Raw genomic sequence first — 22,465 nt, 5'->3', positions numbered from 1 at the left:
TGCATAATGGTCTGTAGAGCTACAGTAGACAGCCCTGTGGAACTACTGCAGAATGGTCTGTAGATCTACTGTAGACAGCTCTGTGGAACTACTGCAGAATGGTCTGTAGAGCTACAGTAGACAGCTCTGTGGAACTACTGCAGAATGGTCTGTAGAGCTACAGTAGACAGCTCTGTGGAACTACTGCAGAATGGTCTGTAGATCTACTGTAGACAGCTCTGTAGAACTACTGCAGAATGGTCTGTAGATCTACTGTAGACAGCTCTGTGGAACTACTGCAGAACGGTCTGTAGATCTACTGTAGACAGCTCTGTGGAACTACTGCAGAACGGTCTGTAGCTCTACTGTAGACAGCTCTGTGGAACTACTGCAGAATGGTCTGTAGAGCTACTGTAGACGGCTCTGTAGAGCTACTGTAGAACGGTCTGTAGATCTACTGTAGACAGCTCTGTGGAACTACTGCAGAACGGTCTGTAGCTCTACTGTAGACAGCTCTGTGGAACTACTGCAGAATGGTCTGTAGAGCTACTGTAGACGGCTCTGTAGAGCTACTGTAGAACGGTCTGTAGATCTACTGTAGACAGCTCTGTGGAAGTACTGCAGAACGGTCTGTAGATCTACTGTAGACAGCTCTGTAGATCTACTGTAGAACGGTCTGTAGAGCTACTGTAGACAGCTCTGTGGAAGTACTGCAGACCGGTCTGTAGATCTACTGTAGACAGCTCTGTAGATCTACTGTAGAACGGTCTGTAGAGGTACTGTAGACAGCTCTGTAGAGCTACTGTAGACAGCTCTGTGGAACTACTGTAGAACGGTCTGTAGAGCTACTGTAGACAGCTCTGTAGATCTACTGTAGACAGCTCTGTGGAACTACTGTAGAACGGTCTGTAGATCTACTGTAGACAGCTCAGTAGATCTACTGTAGACAGCTCTGTAGATCTACTGTAGACAGCTCTGTAGAACTACTGTAGAACGGTCTGTAGATCAACTGTAGACAGCTCTGTAGATCTACTGTAGACAGCTCTGTAGATCTACTGTAGACAGCTCTGTAGAACTACTGTAGAACGGTCTGTAGATCAACTGTAGACAGCTCTGTAGATCTACTGTAGACAGCTCTGTAGATCTACTGTAGACAGCTCTGTAGATCTACTGTAGACAGCTCTGTGGAACTACTGCAGAACGGTCTGTAGATCTACTGTAGACAGCTCTGTAGATCTACTGTAGACAGCTCTGTAGATCTACTGTAGACAGCTCTGTAGCTCTACTGTAGACAGCTCTGTGGAACTACTGCAGAATGGTCTGTAGAGCTACTGTAGACAGCTCTGTAGAACTACTGTAGAACGGTCTGAACTAGACAGCTCTGTGGAACTACTGGAGAACGGTCCTGTAGATCTACTGTAGACAGCTCTGTGGAACTACTGCAGAACGGTCTGTAGAGCTACTGTAGACAGCTCTGGAACTACTGCAGAACGGTCTGTAGAGCTACTGTAGACCGCTCTGTAGAACTACTGTAGACAGCTCTGTAGAGCTACTGTAGACAGCTCTGTAGAACTACTGTAGACAGCTCTGTAGATCTACTGTAAACAGCTCTGTGGAACTACTGCAGAACGGTCTGTAGAGCTACTGTAGACAGCCCTGTAGATCTACTGTAGACATCTCTGTGGAACTACTGTAGAACGGTCTGTAGATCTACTGTAGACAGCTCTGTAGATCTACTGTAGACAGCTCTGTGGAACTACTGTAGAACGGTCTGTAGATCTACTGTAGACAGATCTGTAGATCTACTGTAGACAGCTCTGTAGATCTACTGTAGACAGCTCTGTGGAACTACTGTAGACAGCTCTGTGGAACTACTGTAGACAGCTCTGTGGAACTACTGTAGACAGCTCTGTAGAACTACTGTAGACAGCTCTGTAGATCTACTGTAGAACGGTCTGTAGATCAACTGTAGACAGCTCTAGAACTATTGAGAACGGTCCTGTAGATCTACTGTAGCCAGCTCTGTGGAACTACTGCAGAATGGTCTGAGAGCTACTGTAGACAGCTCTGTAGAACTACTGTAGACAGCTCTGCAGATCTACTGTAAACAGCTCTGTGGAACTACTGCAGAACGGTCTGTAGAGCTACTGTAGACAGCTCTGTAGATCTACTGTAGACAGCTCTGTAGAACTACTGTAGACAGCTCTGTGGAACTACTGTAGAACGGTCTGTAGATCTACTGTAGACAGCTCTGTGGAACTACTGTAGACAGCTCTGTAGATCTACTGTAGACAGCTCTGGAACTACTGCAGAACGGTCTGTAGAGCTACTGCAGAACGGTCTGTAGAACTACTGTAGACAGCTCTGTAGAGCTACTGTAGACAGCTCTGTAGAACTACTGTAGACAGCTCTGTAGATCTACTGTAAACAGCTCTGTGGAACTACTGCAGAACGGTCTGTAGAGCTACTGTAGACAGCCCTGTAGATCTACTGTAGACATCTCTGTGGAACTACTGTAGAACGGTCTGTAGATCTACTGTAGACAGCTCTGTAGATCTACTGTAGACAGCTCTGTGGAACTACTGTAGAACGGTCTGTAGATCTACTGTAGACAGATCTGTAGATCTACTGTAGACAGCTCTGTAGATTTACTGTAGACAGCTCTGTAGATCTACTGTAGACAGCTCTGTGGAACTACTGTAGACAGCTATGTAGAACTACTGTAGACAGCTCTGTAGATCTACTGCAGAATGGTCTGTAGATCTACTGTAGACAGCTCTGTAGAATTATTGGAGAACGGTCCTGTAGATCTACTGTAGACAGCTCTGTGGAACTACTGCAGAACGGTCTGTAGATCTACTGTAGACAGCTCTGTGGAACTACTGCAGAACGGTCTGTAGAGCTACTGTAGACAGCTCTGTAGATCTACTGTAAACAGCTCTGTGGAACTACTGCAGAACGGTCTGTAGAGCTACTGTAGACAGCTCTGTGGAACTACTGTAGAACGGTCTGTAGATCTACTGTAGACAGCTCTGTATATCTACTGTAGACAGCTCTGTAGAACTACTGTAGACAGCTCTGTGGAACTACTGTAGAACGGTCTGTAGATCTACTGTAGACAGCTCTGTGGAACTACTGTAGACAGCTCTGTAGATCTACTGTAGACAGCTCTGTGGAACTACTGTAGACAGCTCTGTGGAACTACTGTAGACAGCTCTGTGGAACTACTGTAGACAGCTCTGTAGATCTACTGTAGACAGCTCTGTGGAACTACTGCAGAATGGTCTGTAGAGCTACAGTAGACAGCTCTGTGGAACTACTGCATAATGGTCTGTAGAGCTACAGTAGACAGCCCTGTGGAACTACTGCAGAATGGTCTGTAGATCTACTGTAGACAGCTCTGTGGAACTACTGCAGAATGGTCTGTAGAGCTACAGTAGACAGCTCTGTGGAACTACTGCAGAATGGTCTGTAGAGCTACAGTAGACAGCTCTGTGGAACTACTGCAGAATGGTCTGTAGATCTACTGTAGACAGCTCTGTAGAACTACTGCAGAATGGTCTGTAGATCTACTGTAGACAGCTCTGTGGAACTACTGCAGAACGGTCTGTAGATCTACTGTAGACAGCTCTGTGGAACTACTGCAGAACGGTCTGTAGCTCTACTGTAGACAGCTCTGTGGAACTACTGCAGAATGGTCTGTAGAGCTACTGTAGACGGCTCTGTAGAGCTACTGTAGAACGGTCTGTAGATCTACTGTAGACAGCTCTGTGGAACTACTGCAGAACGGTCTGTAGCTCTACTGTAGACAGCTCTGTGGAACTACTGCAGAATGGTCTGTAGAGCTACTGTAGACGGCTCTGTAGAGCTACTGTAGAACGGTCTGTAGATCTACTGTAGACAGCTCTGTGGAAGTACTGCAGAACGGTCTGTAGATCTACTATAGACAGCTCTGTAGATCTACTGTAGAACGGTCTGTAGAGCTACTGTAGACAGCTCTGTGGAGTACTGCAGACCGGTCTGTAGATCTACTGTAGACAGCTCTGTAGATCTACTGTAGAACGGTCTGTAGAGCTACTGTAGACAGCTCTGTAGAGCTACTGTAGACAGCTCTGTGGAACTACTGTAGAACGGTCTGTAGAGCTACTGTAGACAGCTCTGTAGATCTACTGTAGACAGCTCTGTGGAACTACTGCAGAATGGTCTGTAGAGCAACAGTAGACAGCTCTGTGGAACTACTGCATAATGGTCTGTAGAGCTACAGTAGACAGCCCTGTGGAACTACTGCAGAATGGTCTGTAGATCTACTGTAGACAGCTCTGTGGAACTACTGCAGAATGGTCTGTAGAGCTACAGTAGACAGCTCTGTGGAACTACTGCAGAATGGTCTGTAGAGCTACAGTAGACAGCTCTGTGGAACTACTGCAGAATGGTCTGTAGATCTACTGTAGACAGCTCTGTAGAACTACTGCAGAATGGTCTGTAGATCTACTGTAGACAGCTCTGTGGAACTACTGCAGAACGGTCTGTAGATCTACTGTAGACAGCTCTGTGGAACTACTGCAGAACGGTCTGTAGCTCTACTGTAGACAGCTCTGTGGAACTACTGCAGAATGGTCTGTAGAGCTACTGTAGACGGCTCTGTAGAGCTACTGTAGAACGGTCTGTAGATCTACTGTAGACAGCTCTGTGGAACTACTGCAGAACGGTCTGTAGCTCTACTGTAGACAGCTCTGTGGAACTACTGCAGAATGGTCTGTAGAGCTACTGTAGACGGCTCTGTAGAGCTACTGTAGAACGGTCTGTAGATCTACTGTAGACAGCTCTGTGGAAGTACTGCAGAACGGTCTGTAGATCTACTGTAGACAGCTCTGTAGATCTACTGTAGAACGGTCTGTAGAGCTACTGTAGACAGCTCTGTGGAAGTACTGCAGACCGGTCTGTAGATCTACTGTAGACAGCTCTGTAGATCTACTGTAGAACGGTCTGTAGAGGTACTGTAGACAGCTCTGTAGAGCTACTGTAGACAGCTCTGTGGAACTACTGTAGAACGGTCTGTAGAGCTACTGTAGACAGCTCTGTAGATCTACTGTAGACAGCTCTGTGGAACTACTGCAGAACGGTCTGTAGATCTACTGTAGACAGCTCAGTAGATCTACTGTAGACAGCTCTGTAGATCTACTGTAGACAGCTCTGTAGAACTACTGTAGAACGGTCTGTAGATCAACTGTAGACAGCTCTGTAGATCTACTGTAGACAGCTCTGTAGATCTACTGTAGACAGCTCTGTAGAACTACTGTAGAACGGTCTGTAGATCAACTGTAGACAGCTCTGTAGATCTACTGTAGACAGCTCTGTAGATCTACTGTAGACAGCTCTGTAGATCTACTGTAGACAGCTCTGTGGAACTACTGCAGAACGGTCTGTAGATCTACTGTAGACAGCTCTGTAGATCTACTGTAGACAGCTCTGTAGATCTACTGTAGACAGCTCTGTAGCTCTACTGTAGACAGCTCTGTGGAACTACTGCAGAATGGTCTGTAGAGCTACTGTAGACAGCTCTGTAGAACTACTGTAGAACGGTCTGTAGGTCTACTGTAGACAGCTCTGTGGAACTACTGGAGAACGGTCCTGTAGATCTACTGTAGACAGCTCTGTGGAACTACTGCAGAACGGTCTGTAGAGCTACTGTAGACCGCTCTGTAGAACTACTGTAGACAGCTCTGTAGAGCTACTGTAGACAGCTCTGTAGAACTACTGTAGACAGCTCTGTAGATCTACTGTAAACAGCTCTGTGGAACTACTGCAGAACGGTCTGTAGAGCTACTGTAGACAGCCCTGTAGATCTACTGTAGACATCTCTGTGGAACTACTGTAGAACGGTCTGTAGATCTACTGTAGACAGCTCTGTAGATCTACTGTAGACAGCTCTGTGGAACTACTGTAGAACGGTCTGTAGATCTACTGTAGACAGATCTGTAGATCTACTGTAGACAGCTCTGTAGATCTACTGTAGACAGCTCTGTGGAACTACTGTAGACAGCTCTGTGGAACTACTGTAGACAGCTCTGTGGAACTACTGTAGACAGCTCTGTAGAACTACTGTAGACAGCTCTGTAGATCTACTGTAGAACGGTCTGTAGATCAACTGTAGACAGCTCTGTAGAACTATTGGAGAACGGTCCTGTAGATCTACTGTAGCCAGCTCTGTGGAACTACTGCAGAATGGTCTGTAGAGCTACTGTAGACAGCTCTGTAGAACTACTGTAGACAGCTCTGTAGATCTACTGTAAACAGCTCTGTGGAACTACTGCAGAACGGTCTGTAGAGCTACTGTAGACAGCTCTGTAGATCTACTGTAGACAGCTCTGTAGAACTACTGTAGACAGCTCTGTGGAACTACTGTAGAACGGTCTGTAGATCTACTGTAGACAGCTCTGTGGAACTACTGTAGACAGCTCTGTAGATCTACTGTAGACAGCTCTGGAACTACTGCAGAACGGTCTGTAGAGCTACTGCAGAACGGTCTGTAGAACTACTGTAGACAGCTCTGTAGAGCTACTGTAGACAGCTCTGTAGAACTACTGTAGACAGCTCTGTAGATCTACTGTAAACAGCTCTGTGGAACTACTGCAGAACGGTCTGTAGAGCTACTGTAGACAGCCCTGTAGATCTACTGTACATTACATTACATTTAAGTCATTTAGCAGACGCTCTTATCCAGAGCGACTTACAAATTGACAGCTCTGTGGAACTACTGTAGAACGGTCTGTAGATCTACTGTAGACAGATCTGTAGATCTACTGTAGACAGCTCTGTAGATTTACTGTAGACAGCTCTGTAGATCTACTGTAGACAGCTCTGTGGAACTACTGTAGACAGCTATGTAGAACTACTGTAGACAGCTCTGTAGATCTACTGCAGAATGGTCTGTAGATCTACTGTAGACAGCTCTGTAGAATTATTGGAGAACGGTCCTGTAGATCTACTGTAGACAGCTCTGTGGAACTACTGCAGAACGGTCTGTAGATCTACTGTAGACAGCTCTGTGGAACTACTGCAGAACGGTCTGTAGAGCTACTGTAGACAGCTCTGTAGATCTACTGTAAACAGCTCTGTGGAACTACTGCAGAACGGTCTGTAGAGCTACTGTAGACAGCTCTGTGGAACTACTGTAGAACGGTCTGTAGATCTACTGTAGACAGCTCTGTATATCTACTGTAGACAGCTCTGTAGAACTACTGTAGACAGCTCTGTGGAACTACTGTAGAACGGTCTGTAGATCTACTGTAGACAGCTCTGTGGAACTACTGTAGACAGCTCTGTAGATCTACTGTAGACAGCTCTGTGGAACTACTGTAGACAGCTCTGTGGAACTACTGTAGACAGCTCTGTGGAACTACTGTAGACAGCTCTGTAGAACTACTGTAGACAGCTCTGTAGATCTACTGCAGAATGGTCTGTAGATCTACTGTAGACAGCTCTGTAGATCTACTGTAGAACGGTCTGTAGATCTACTGTAGCCAGCTCTGTGGAACTACTGCAGAATGGTCTGTAGATCTACTGTAGACAGCTCTGTGGAACTACTGCAGAACGGTCTGTAGAGCTACTGTAGACAGCTCTGTAGAACTACTGTAGACAGCTCTGTAGATCTACTGTAAACAGCTCTGTGGAACTACTGCAGAACGGTCTGTAGAGCTACTGTAGACAGCTCTGTAGATCTACTGTAGACAGCTCTGTAGAACTACTGTAGACAGCTCTGTGGAACTACTGTAGACAGCTATGTAGAACTACTGTAGACAGCTCTGTAGATCTACTGCAGAATGGTCTGTAGATCTACTGTAGACAGCTCTGTAGAACTATTGGAGAACGGTCCTGTAGATCTACTGTAGACAGCTCTGTGGAACTACTGCAGAATGGTCTGTAGATCTACTGTAAACAGCTCTGTGGAACTACTGCAGAACGGTCTGTAGAGCTACTGTAGACAGCTCTGTGGAACTACTGTAGAACGGTCTGTAGATCTACTGTAGACAGCTCTGTAGATCTACTGTAGACAGCTCTGTAGAACTACTGTAGACAGCTCTGTGGAACTACTGTAGAACGGTCTGTAGAGCTACTGTAGACAGCTCTGTAGATCTACTGTAGACAGCTCTGTGGAACTACTGTAGAACGGTCTGTAGATCTACTGTAGACAGCTCTGTAGATCTACTGTAGACAGCTCTGTAGATCTACTGTAGACAGCTCTGTGGAACTACTGTAGACAGCTCTGTGGAACTACTGTAGACAGCTCTGTGGAACTACTGTAGACAGCTCTGTAGATCTACTGTAGACAGCTCTGTAGATCTACTGTAAACAGCACTGTAGAACAACTGCAGAACGGTCTGTAGATCTACAGTAGACATCTCTGCTCCCTTCCTGTGTATAGTCAAAACGATCCAACTGTAAATTCAGTAATTTTGTATCATTGATACTGCACAGAGAATGTGTTTCTCTTGTATTTCTTGGGTAAGAGTATAATCATGCTCTCTGTGCACTCCAGTAGAATTTTGTTTTATACACTGAACAAAAATATAAAACCCAAACATGCAGCAATTTTAAAGATTTTACAGAGTTACAGTTCATGTAAGGAAATCAGTTAATTGAAATAAATTCATTAGGTGCCAATGTATGGATTGCACTTGAATGGGAATACAGATATGCATCTGTTGGTCAAAGGTATCTTAAAAAAAAAAACGTAGGTGCGTGGATCAGAAAACGTGTCAGTATCTGGTGTGACCACCATCTGCCTCATGCAGCGCGAAACATCTACTTTGCATAGAGTTTATCAGGTTGTTAATTGTGGCAAAGGAGAAATGCTCACTAACAGGGATGTAAAAAATGTGTACAGAGAATTTGAGAGAAATAAGCATTTTTTTGCGTATGAAACATTTCTGGGGTCTTTTATTTCAGTTCATGAAATATTGGACTTTAAATGTTGCATTTATATTTTTGTTCAGTATACAGTACAAGTCCAATTTTGGACACCTACTCATTCCAAGGTTTTTCTTTATTTGTACTATTTTCTACATTTTAGAAGTAGCCTCTCAACCAGCTTCATGAGGTAGTCACCTGGAATGCATTTCAAAGAACAGGTGTGCCTTGTTAAAAGTTCATTTGTGGAATTTCCTTCCTTCTGTCTGCGTTTGAGCAAATCAGTTGTGTTGTGACAAGGTAGGGGGGTATACAGAAGATAGCCCTATTTGGTAAAATACCAAGTTCATATTATGGCAAGAACAGCACAAATAGGCAAAGAGAAACATCAGTCCATTATTATTTTAAGAGATGAAGGTCAATATTTCAAGAACTATAAATGTGTCTTCAAGTGCAGTTGCAAAAACCATCAAGCGCTATGAAGAAACTGGCTCTCATGAGGACTGCCACAGGACAGGAAGACCCAGAGTTACCTCTGCTACAGAGGATAAGTTCAGCCTCAGAAATTACAGCCCAAATAAATGCTTCACAGAGTTCAAGTAACAGGCACATCTCAACATCAACTGTTCAGAGGAGGCTGAGTGAATCAGGCCTTCATGGTCGAATTGCTGCAAAGAAACCACTACTAAAGGACACCAATAATAAGAAGAGACTTGCTTGGGCCAAGAAAACACAAGCAATGGACATTTGACCGGTGGAAATCTGTCTTTTGGTCTGAGATTTCTGGTTCCAAACGCTATGTCTTTGTGAGACGCAGAGTACTGTAGGTGAAGGGATGATCTCCGCATGTGTGGTCAGTGATTTATTTGGAATTCAAGGCACACTTAACCAGCATGGCTACCCCAGCGTTCTGCAGCGACACGCCATCCCATTCACTTAGTGGGACTATCATTTGTTTTTCAACAGGACAATGACCCAACACACCTCCAGGCTGTGTAAGGGCTATTTGACCAAGAAGGAGAGTGATGGAGTCCTGCATCAGATGATCCATGATTACCCGACCTCACCCCAATTAAAATGGTTTGGGATGAGTTGGACCGCAGAGTGAAGGAAAAGCAGCCAACAAGTGCTCAGCATATGTGGGAACTCCTTCAAGACTGTTGGAAAAGCATTCCAGGTGAAGCTGGTTGAGAGGATGCCAAGAGTGTGCAAAGCTGTCATCAAGGCAAAGGGTGGCTACTTTGAATATATATGCAGTTGAAGTCAGAAGTTTACATCATCTGTCTCAGCCTCCAGTATTTATGCTGCAGTAGTTTATGTGTCGGGGGGCTAGGGTCAGTTTGTTATATCTGTACTTCTCCTGTCCTATTCGGTGTCCTGTGTGAATCTAAGTGTGCGTTCTCTAATTCTCTCCTTCTCTCTTTCTTTCTCTCTCTCGGAGGACCTGAGCCCTAGGACCATGCCCCAGGACTACCTGACATGATGACACCTTGCTGTCCCCAGTCCACCTGGCCATGCTGCTGCTCCAGTTTCAACTGGCCTGGGCCCTAGGACCATGTCCCAGGACTACCTGACATGATGACTCCTTGCTGTCCCCAGTCCACCTGGCCATGCTGCTGCTCCAGTTTCAACTGTTCTGCCTTACTATTATTCAACCATGCTGGTCATTTATGAACATTTGAACATCTTGGCCACGTTCTGTTATAATCTCCACCCGGCACAGCCACAAGAGGACTGGCCACCCCACATATGCTCTCTCTAATTCTCTCTTTCTTTCTCTCTCTCTCGGAGGACCTGAGCCCTAGGACCGTGCCCCAGGACTACCTGACATGATGACTCCTTGCTGTCCCCAGTCCACCTGACTGTGCTGCTGCTCCAGTTTCAACTGTTCTGCCTTATTATTATTCGACCATGCTGGTCATTTATGAACATTTGAACATCTTGGTCATGTTCTGTTATAATCTCTACCCGGCACAGCCAGAAGAGGACTGGCCACCCCACATAGCCTGGTTCCTCTCTAGGTTTCTTCCTAGGTTTGGCCTTTCTAGGGAGTTTTTCCTAGCCACCGTGCTTTTACACCTGCATTGTTTGCTGTTTGGGGTTTTAGGCTGGGTTTCTGTACAGCACTTTGAGATATCAGCTGATGTACGAAGGGCTATATAAATCAATTTGATTTGATTTGATTTGACATACACTTAGGTTGGAGTCATTAAAACTTGTTTTTCAACCTCTCCACAAATTTCTTGTTAACAAACCATAGTTTTGGCAAGTCGGTTAGGACATCTATGTTGTGCATGACAAGTAATTTTTCCAACAATTGTTTACAGATTATTTCACTGTATGAACCAGGATGAACCAGACTTGAGGTCTACAATTTTTTTTCTGAGGTCTTGGATGATTAATTTTGATTTTCCCATGATGTCAAGCAAAGAGGCACTGAGTTTGAAGGTAGGCCTTGAAATACATCCACAGGTACACCTCCAATTGACTCCAATGATGTCAATTAGCCTGTCAGAAGATACTAAAGCCATGACATAATTTTCTGGAATTTTCCAATCTGTTTAAAGGCACAGTCAACTTAGTGATGTAAACTTCTGACCCACTGGAATTGTGATACAGTTAATTATAAGTGAAATAATCTGTCTGTAAACAATTGTTGGAAAAATTACTTGTAGATGTCCTAACCGACTTGCCAAAACTATAGTTTGTGAACAAGAAATTTGTGAAGTGGTTGAAAAACGAGTTTTAATGACTCCAACCTAAGTGTATGTAAACTTCCGACTTCAACTGTAGGATAGCAGACTCTAAGGTGCAGGGTTGAGTAACCGGGTGGTAGCCGGCTAGTGATGGCTATTTAACAGTCTGACGGCCTTGAGATAGAAGCTGTTTTCCAGTCTCTCGCTCCCAGTTTGGTTGCACTTGTACTCAAATAAAATCAAATGTATTGAGATAGCCCTTCTTACATCAGCTGATATACCAAAGTGCTGTACAGAAACCCAGCCTAAAACCCCAAACAGCAAGCAATGCAGGTGTAGAAGCACGGTGGCTAGGAAAAACACCCTAGAAAGGCCAAAACCTAGGAAGAAACCTAGAGAGGAACCAGGTTATGAGGGGTGGCCAGTCCTCTTCTGGTTGTGCTGGGTGGAGATTATAACAGAACATGGCCAAGATGTTCAAATGTTCATAAATGACCGGCATGGTCAAATAATAGTAATCACAGTGAACAGGTCAGGGTTCCATAGCCGCAGGCAGAACAGTTGAAACTGGGACAGCAGCACGGCCAGGTGGACTGGAGACAACAAGGAGTCATCATGCCAGGTAGTCCTGAGGCATGGTCCTAGGGCTCAGGTCCTCCGAGAGAGAGAAAAAAACCAACGCAGACGGGAAGACCACGTCGGTGACTCAACCCACTCAAATGACGCTGACCTCGCCTTCTCGATGGTGGCTTCTTGATGATCTTTTTGGCCTTCCTGTGACATCAGAATGAGCCTGTTTGTTGAAATGTGAAGACAGTTTGCCGTGGACCTGAATGCACTCATGACGTTGTATACGCACCAAAGTTACAATCTGCTTCTCTGAATTGCCTTCTGAAAGCCTAACACTAAGATTGTATTTTATAATATAGCTAGTAGTCATGTTGGCTATACTGCAAGGTTTCAAATGATGCCCACCTGACCCAGAATGCGATTTATTACAGACTGTTTTTGGATTGCGTAAACAAGAGTAATTGTGTGATGATGGGGATGCAGGGCTGTGTTCCAAACAAAATAACTACAAGTGTGCTTGCTGTAGTTCCTCAACGGCACAGCTAGGAGAGCTCAAAAAACACCTTCTAGTTGAAGACTCTTTTGAGTTATGAAAGTGCATTGCATTTACCACACACTTTGAAGAAGTGTGTGGCCACTTGTAGACACCAGTTCGACCTCTCACCTCGTCATTTTTTTTTTGTCTTACAAGTATGTTGCACCTACCCCAAAAATAAAAACAATATACTAATCATGTTACTGAATGTTTACAGAGTATTTGCCGATTTTGTTATCAACAAATGCGATAAAAAGTACAGGAAATGTAAAATGCACATACAATCAACAGTATAATGTTTGGATTCAGTCTTGTGTCAGGTGGACTGTTGCGTCCTCAACTTTAGTCTATTGATTTTCCCATAGTCTCCAAACCTAATCAGATATTTATGTAGTTAGTGCTGTATATGAACTAGTATACATTAAGTTCTCCCACTTAAAAAGATCAGAGAGGCCTGTAATTTTCATCATAGGTACACTTCAACTATGACAGACAAAATGAGGGGGAAAAAATCCAGAAAATCACATTGTAGGATTTTTAATGAATTTATTTGCAAATTATGGTGGAAAAATATAAATTATTTTAAAATATAAAAAAATAAAAAAATAGAAAAATTGTCTGTCCTCGGTTGCAACACTCACTACCGAGTTCCAAACTGCCTCTGGAAGCAACGTCGGCACAAGAACTGTTCGTCGGTAGCGTCATGAAATGGGTTTCCATTGCCGAACAGCTGCACACAAGCCTAAGATCACCATAATGTAATGCTAAGCGTCGGCTGGAGTGTTGTAGAATAATGTTGGAGGAGGAATAATGGTCTGGGGCTGTTGTTCGTGGTTCAGGCTAGGCCCCTTAGTTCCAGTGAAAGGAAATGTTAACGCTCCAGCATACAATGACATCCTGGACGATTCTATGCTTCCAACTTTGTGGCAACAGTTTGGGGAAGGCCCTTCCTGTTTCAGCATGGCAAAGCGAGGTCCGTACAGAAATGGTTTGTTGAGATCGGTTTGGAAGAATTTGACTGGCCTGCATAGAGCCCTGACCTCAACCTCATCGAATACCTTTGGGATGAATTGGAGTTCCAACTGCGAGTCGGGCCTAATCGCCCAACATCAGTGCCTGACCTCACTAATGCTCTTGTGGCTGAATGGAAGCAATTCTCCGCAGCAATGTTCCATATCCAGTGGAAACCCTTCCCAGAAGAGTGGAGGCCGTAACAGCATAAAAGGGTGGGACCAACTCCATATTAAAGCCTTCCCAGAAGAGTGGAGGCCGTTACAGCATAAAAGGGGGGGACCAACTCCATATTAAAGCCTTCCCAGAAGAGTGGAGGCCGTTACAGCAGAAAAGGGGGGGACCAACTCCATATTAAAGCCTTCCCAGAAGAGTGGAGGCCGTTACAGCAGAAAAGGGGGGGACCAACTCCATATTAATGCCTTCCCAGAAGAGTGGAGGCTGTTACAGCAGAAAAGGGGGGGACCAACTCCATATTAAAGCCTTCCCAGAAGAGTGGAGGCTGTTACAGCAGAAAAGGGGGGGACCAACTCCATATTAATGCCTTCCCAGAAGAGTGGAGGCTGTTACAGCAGAAAAGGGGGGGACCAACTCCATATTAATGCCCATGATTTTGGAAGGAGATGTTCGACGACATACTTTTGGCCATGTCGTGTACATTATACATACAGTGAGCATTAAACATGTGTAGATAGGCCACATGGTAGAACATGGGAACGACTGTCTTTCACACTTCTATCTGTGCAAACCTTTTCTCTTTTACTGTGAGATCTTGTCAGCGCCTTTTAGGGAATGTACATTTTGTCCTCACTCAATCACTCACTTTCCCTCTTTTTCTAAAAACATTCAGACACACACACACGCGCGATTGCAAGGGTGTGTGTGTGTGTGTGTGTATTTGCACGCAAGTTTGTCCTGTGTGTTAGAGAGAGAGAATCGGAGAGAGAAATGATGTGAGATAGAGGGAGAGAGAGGCAGAGTGAGAAATGAAGTGAGATAGAGCGAGAGACAACAGTGTTTGAATGTGAGAGACAGTGACCGAGAGAACACGAGAAAGAGAGGAGGCGAGAGGGAGTGATATATAGAACAGAGAGAAGGAAAGAGAGTCAGAGAGAGAGGCGTGGAGGTTATCAATAGAGAGCGTGAAGACAATAATGTAAACTGACACTTTAGAAACGCACTGCTTGTTGCCTTGGCGACAATCCTGGGTTGGAACGGGGAGGGAGATCCCATGGGAGAAGGGTGAGGAGGGGAGCGAGATACAGACTAAATTATGTTTGATTAGAAATTAAATCTGTGTATTTCAGAGTTCTACAGAATATAGTACGATTACATTATATACTGTATACTGGTGCGGTTGAATGTACTAGTAAACACTAGCTGGGCTGGCCTTACCAATATCACTATCCTTTCTGCAGGGAAATTCTGTTTGCCATTAAAGAGAAAAACTACCCAGCTAACAATGCTAAGGAGAGAGAACATTGTTGTAATGTTACCCATAAGGTTGCTTAATTCATTAATTAGCTAAAACATGGTTGCCATTTCCTCAAACTATACGATATTAAAGTTCTATACACGTTTCATGGGATGTTGCAAAAACATTCATGTGTCTCGTGTTCGGAGAATATTCAAACCCAGGCCACCAGCAACAATGTCAAACCCCCTAACCAATGTCCCAATAAGGGGTATCTCTGGAGCATGTGCTTCTTGGGCCAGTATAGCCAGGCCCTATGCTGAAGACACCCTAACCCCTCCTCCCTAGGCACATATCTGAAACAACTTGATAGGTGTAAGGAATAGGGTGAATGGACTTGGATGTACAATGTCAACTCTGTTAAAAGTACACTCATGAAAATTATGTATTGATCAAATGGATTCAGCAGTATCCTTACAACAGGTTATTATACCATGCCAACATTAGACAACTATGCAGAAAGACCATCAATTGCTGAAATTAGTCAATCAAATCAATGATGAGAGAAGAGTCAGCTTAACTAACACCAGACATAGGACATGGACAAAGATGTGAGTATTGTGAACCAACAGGGTGTAAGTTCAAATCCCAGACGAGGAGATGTTGAATAATAATTGCTGTATAAATGAACATGCACAATGTAACTGCCAAATCAGTGGCTTGATTTATTTATTTTTACACAAATGTTTTTGCAATGTTCCCATAAAACTTGTCTTGAACATTAATATCTTATGTTCTGGGAACATGGCAAGCATGCTCTGTGTATGTTGGGTGGGACGTTGATGGAATATTCTCCTAACCAACAGAAAACTGGACACTAGAATATTTTTTTCAATGTTCCCAATAAACGTGTCTAGAACACAAATATGTGAAGTTCTGAGAACACGGTAACGTCATCTTTCGTAAGTTCTACAGAAAGTATTCAGACCCTTGACCTTTTCCACATTTGGTTAGTGTAAGGGTTTTCTTGTGGTGAAGGAGAGGCAGACCAAAACGCAGCGTGGTGGTTATTCATGTTTAATTTATAAAGACACTATACATGAATAAACTAACAAAACAAGAAATGTGAAAAAAAACGAAACAGCCCTATCTGGTGCAAACACAGAGACAGGAACAATCACCCACAAAACCCAACACCAAACAGGCTACCTAAATATGGTTCCCAATCAGAGACAATGACTAACACCTGCCTCTGATTGAGAACCATATCAGGCCAAACATAGAACTAGACATGTAACAGAATGCCCACTCAGCTCACACCCTGACCAAACAAAACATAGAAACATACAAAGCAAACTATGGTCAGGGTGTGACAGTTAGGTTACAGCCTTATTCTAAAATTGATTACATTGATTTTTTCCCCCTCATCAATCTACACACAACACCACATAATGACAAAGCAAAAACAGGTTAAATATCACATTTACATAAGTATTCAGACCTTTAACTCAGTACTTTGTTGAAGCACCTTTGGCAGCCATTACAGTCTTCTTGGGTATGACGCTACAAGCTTGGCACAGCTGTATTTGGGGAGTTTCTCCCATTCTTCTCTGCAGATCCTCTCAAGCTCTATCAGGTTGGATGGGGAGTGTTGCTGCACAGATTTTTTCAGGTCTCTCCAGAGATGTTCGATCGGGTTCAAGTCTGGGCTCTGGCTGGGCCACTCAAGGACATTGAGACTTGTCCTGAAGCCACTCCTGCGCTATCTTGGCTGTGTGCTTAGGGTCGTTGTCCTGTTGGAAGGTGAACCTTCACCCTGGTCTGAGATACTGAGCGCTCTGGAGCAGGTTTTCATCAAGGATCTCTCTGTACTTTGCTAACTTGCTGCTACTACAATTGATTTGATTAAAAACAATATTTTTCTTGACCATGATATATTTATCAGAGTCATTGACCGCACAAAAAGCCAGATTCGAGTAACTGACATTGTGGTGCTAAAACTTGATGCAGCTGTCGAGGCACAATCAATCAGAAATGGACAGCTCGTGGTGCTGAAAGTAGCCAAAATCAAGTAGGCATCATTTTAACCCTCTTTATGTTAATTAGACTTCACTAAACAACAAGAGGGCTTTGTGTTGGAGACTATTTCTTCCTATTTAAAAAATAAAAGGTAGTCCTACCTGTTTGACAGACGAAATTAGGCTATAGGCTGCTATATCCGTATTCCTCTACCCACCGTGCACTCTTTAAATAGCCTACCTCTGTGCCAGTGAAGGGCTGTTAAGTTAAAACCAAGACTCAAATTGAAGGGGTACCCAGTGAGCAAAACCTGGTTATGACATCTTATTTTGGTCGCAAACTGTATTTTTTAAGTATTTTTACTGACTACAATATGACGTATATTTCTGCCCAATACATGACCAGTGGGTAAAACATGAAAGTTCTGTCTTATTCTGGTCGCAAACTGGTTGAAAAGGGACGTATTTTTTCTTTTCACCGACCAGAATATAATTCTGACAACTATATTATGTGCTATATTATGTAAAACCTCAGCATAACCTGGTAATGACCTTTTTATGAAAGAAAATGGCAAAAAGAACAGGCCTACCCCTCATTAGCATTAGATTTTAATAGAAACAAGCTGTAAATTACCCGGGAAAGACGTGACTCCGAAGCATATGGGAATATCATTGTTTCGTGTCTTTGACATTCAGAAGCTGAGCTACAACCTTCCATAGCCGAGGAGACAAAAAAAGGCCTTTGCTTGGAAAGTAATCAAATTCTGTCATTATCAATTGATTAAGGTATTAACTTTCTGTACAATAGAAGATGTTTAAACCCAGACAGCTTTTAAGGAAAACACTTGTGACCTGGGGTTAAGCCATGGAAGAAGAGTAAGCCTGCAGCTGTTAAAGCTACATTTCTCTGTGTCAGTAGGCCTACTCTGTCTGAGATGGATAGGCAGGCCTAACTTTTGAAAGTACCATGCTCAGATTCCAAATGATGTCTCAGATTTTATTATTTGCAAACAGTTTCGTTGCAAACAAGACACTGATTTGGAGTTGGACAAATATGATACGATGAACACATAGGCCTATCTCTCTATCCATTCTTAGCTTGTAATTTCGGTCATTTGTGTGGTATTAAAAAAAAGACTCTGCTAATATTTAATATCGGACCTTCATACACGATGATACATTCATGCAATGCCTTTACTATGACGGAGATCTTTCCATCACAGCGCTGTCGAAATTCCTGCATTTCTGTGGATGAAGAAACGTTTATAAAATGGTGTATCTAAGACTCTGGTCTGTCCAAGAAGAGAGGGTAAACAGTAGACATGTTCTCTGCTATCCACTTTATTTGAATGGTTGTTTTCGGTATAGTCGAGGGCCACTAAGCATTCAGGGAGGATTTAGGTCGAATATATTTTGCTGAAGGGAAGGCCATCCATTTTTATTTCAGAGAGGTATGATTTTCTCCATGTAACCCTTATTATACATAAAGTTCACTCCCTTACATTGATGTCATTCTTGCCTTTCCACCGGCACTGTAGACTGCCGAAATAAATCTGCACCGTTGGAAAGCTGGGATTCCCCTCTATTAGACAACAGCCATGCAATTGCGACAACGTAAAAAATATTCTAAGAATAGCCTAATTGACAAATAACTTGCTGTGCCTAGATCTAGCCTGAAACATTACTATTTGAGCCTTCTATATAAACATGCCTAGTTAGATACCTTGCTTTGAAGTAGCCTACCGTATCCATTTAAACCCCGATTCATTGAATGGGGAAATAATTGTATAAAAACAAAAAGTATTTGGTTGTAATGTTACAATATTTTATATCAAGTGTGGCAATCATCTGCCAGCTTTTGTTCCAGCCCTGGTCTAACTACATTGTAGCCTAAACATCAGCTGCTCGTCAGGATCTTGATAAGCAGACTTTGGTATTTCAGGGTTGGATCAAAAGCCAAGTCTGAACACCCAGGAGCTCTCCAGATGGAGGTTTGACCACATGTTGACAACATGTGACTAACAGTACAGTTCGGAGTTGTGGGATGTTAAGATGGTCGGCCTACATGGGATCAGGCACAGCAGCCTTCAAGTGTTAATAATGCTTACTTTTTCATATAGGCTGTAATAATAGTGAATAGGGAATAATCAGAGGTGTCTGTAGCTTAATGTCATTTGTGAATTTCGGTAAACATAGTCTAATGTCTAAAAAGACAGCTCCTGCACTTCTTTCATCCAATGTCAAGCACTGGGCATATATTTTTAATCATGTTTGACTTTGGAATTATTAACTACAAAAAAGTAAGACATGCTTTTAATTCTGGTGCCTCTCTGCACACACAAGCTTGTTAGCTAGATCGCTCAAAGGACATTCACATTTCTTTCATAGAAGCCGCTCCTACTAATTCAAATTCTGTGGACCCAATTCAGATAATGCATGTCATCATAAGATTCCCAGTGATTCAAGCCTCCTCCTCAACCCTCTCTCACTCTCTCCCCACCTGCAAAACTTCAGTCGCATCTTGCGCCATAGGCAACACTTGTCTGTCCATCACACAACTTGTTAGGGCTAGGGGTTCCACTAGCGGAACCCCTCGACAACATCCGCTGAAAAGGCAAAGCGCGAAATGTAAATATATTATTTAGAAATATTTAACTTTCATACATTCACAAGTGCAATACACCAAATTAAAGCTTAACCTCTTGTTAATCTACCCACCGTGTCCGATTTCAAAAAGGCTTTACAGCGAAAGCACACCATATGATTATGTTAGGTCAGAGCCTAGTCACAAAAACACATACAACCATTTTCCAGCCAAAGAGAGGAGTCACAAAAAGCAGAAATAGAGATAAAATTAATAACTAACCTTTGATGATCTTCATCAGATGGCACTCATAGGACTTCATGTTACACAATACATGTATGTTTTGTTCGATAAAGTTCATATTTATATCCAAAAATCTCAGTTTTTATTGGCACGTTATGTTCAGTAATGTTGCGCCTCGAAAACATCCGGCGAATTTGCAGAGAGCCACATCAATTTACAGAAATACTCATCATAAAATTTGATAAAAGATACAAGTGTTATGCACAGAATTATAGATATACTTCTCCTTAATGCAACCGCTGTGTCAGATTTCCAAAAAGCTTTACAGAAAACGCAAACCATGCAATAATCTAAGTACAGCGCTCATACACAAAAACAAGCCATACAGATACCCGCCATGTTGTGGAGTCAGTAAAAGTCAGAAATAGCATTATAAATACTACTTTCCTTTGATGATCTTCATCAGAATGCACTCCCAGGAATCCCAGTTCCACAATAAATGTTTGTTCGATAAAGTCGATAATTTATGTCCAAATACCTCCTTTTGTTAGCGTGTTTAGTTCACAAATCCAAACTCACGAGGCGGTGCAAGTCCAGCCGAAAGATCAGACGGAAAGTTCAAAAAGTTATATTACAGTTCGTAGAAACATGTCAAACAATGTATTGAATCAATCTTTAGGATGTTTTTTTAACAGATATCTTCAATAATGTTCCAACCGGAGAATTCCTTTAGAAATGCAATGGAACACAGGTTGCTCTCACGGGCGAATGCGTGATCAGTTCATGGCACTCTGCCAGACCTCTGGCTCAAACAGGTCTCATTTTCTCCTCCTTCACAGTAGAAGCCTCAAACAAGGTTCTAAAGACTGTTGACATCTTGTGGAAGCCTTAGGAAGTGCAATATGACCCCATAGATATTGTATATTCGATAGGCAATGAGTTGAAAAACTACAAACCTTAGATTTCACACTTCCTGGTTGGATTTTTCTCAGGTTTTCGCCTGCTATATGAGTTCTGTTATACTCACAGACATCATTCAAACAGTTTTAGAAACTTCAGAGTGTTTTCTATCCAGATCTACTAATAATATGCATATATTAGCTTCTGGGCCTGAGTAGCAGGCAGTTTACTCTGGGCATGCTTTTCATCCGAACATTAAAATGCTGCCCCCTATCCCTGTATATATATTATAAACAACTAGCTTGCCTGCTCTATCCGCACTGATTGGTGAAGGAATTTAACGATTTCACTGGTTATAAAATGAACAATATAAACTGATACTATGTTTGGGTTTGATCCGGTTCAGAACTTTATTTTGCTGGTCGGAAGAGTGGAATGGAATAACTATAAAAATAGTGGTTCTGTTCAGAATGAAACGATTGGAAAATAATTTTGGTTCCAACCCCTGGTTTGGTGTGAGTGACATTGATGAAATATTCTCCTAACCCTCAGAAAACTGGGCACGTGAATGTTCTTGCAACGTTCCCATGAAACATGTCTACAACATTCATATATTTTATTCCGAGAACAAGGAAACCATGTACTGTGTGTGGTTGGTGTGACGTTGATGGGTTATTTATCCTAAACCCTCAGAAAACTGGACACAGGAACGTTCTAGAACATTACTTTTGAATATGGCGGTCAGTGCCATTTCAGATTAGCATGGCCTTATTTCTATTACAGCACATTCGATGACTGTCATTCATATTCCATTCACCCAGTTAAATGTAACAGAGATGGGTTTTGGCTACTACATGATTCTAGATTTGTCCCTATACCCATCATAAGGTTGCTACAACCTAGCATATGAATGAAAGTTTACAACATTGGTGCACACAGGTCGAGAGACAAACGTGATGTGACAGACAGTGGCAGATGGACAGACAGTGACTTTCAATAGCGCCTTGCACACTTTTGCCTGCATCTAGCTGATAGTGGCTGTACTCATTAATCCAACAGTTGCAAACAAGAGTTTCTTTTAGACAAATTACGTTATGTTTATCCCAGTTTTGCTCCGTTTACTTATGTTTAATTATCAAAAGAATCAGCGGAATGACTACACCCCTGAACACGCGTAAACACAGTTGACAGTTTCATAGCAGCCATGTTGTATTCCTTCTCGCATATACCTTATGCGCTCTCCTCTTCCCTTCGCTTGTGGACTTCAATGCTCAACACATCAGCTGTTTGTGACCAGGCTAAAAAACCTTTCCAAGCCAAACTGCTACACACAGGCTACATCGTTGTCACCATATTAGCTAAAGTAACATCATAGTCAGCATAGCTAATAGAACTAATGCGTTAGTAAACCCACTACAATCATGCAGTAACGTTAGTGTACAGTCAGTAAGCAGTTAGACCTGTGGGCCCCGGTGGCAATAAATTAGTAAAACCAAAAGCTTACCTTGACTTGGAAGAGTTCTAGTGTTGTGTTGGATAGTCATAGCCAGCTAGTTAACATAGCATGCCTCTGTTTGAGCAGGGTGTTTCAGTAGGCTAAACTAG

The sequence above is a fragment of the Oncorhynchus nerka genome, linkage group LG4 (genome assembly GCF_034236695.1).
Source record: "Oncorhynchus nerka isolate Pitt River linkage group LG4, Oner_Uvic_2.0, whole genome shotgun sequence".
In the NCBI taxonomy this organism is placed as follows: Eukaryota; Metazoa; Chordata; class Actinopteri; order Salmoniformes; family Salmonidae; genus Oncorhynchus; species Oncorhynchus nerka.
The sequence above is the reverse complement of the archived record's forward strand: the minus strand, read 5'-3'. Positions refer to the sequence as shown.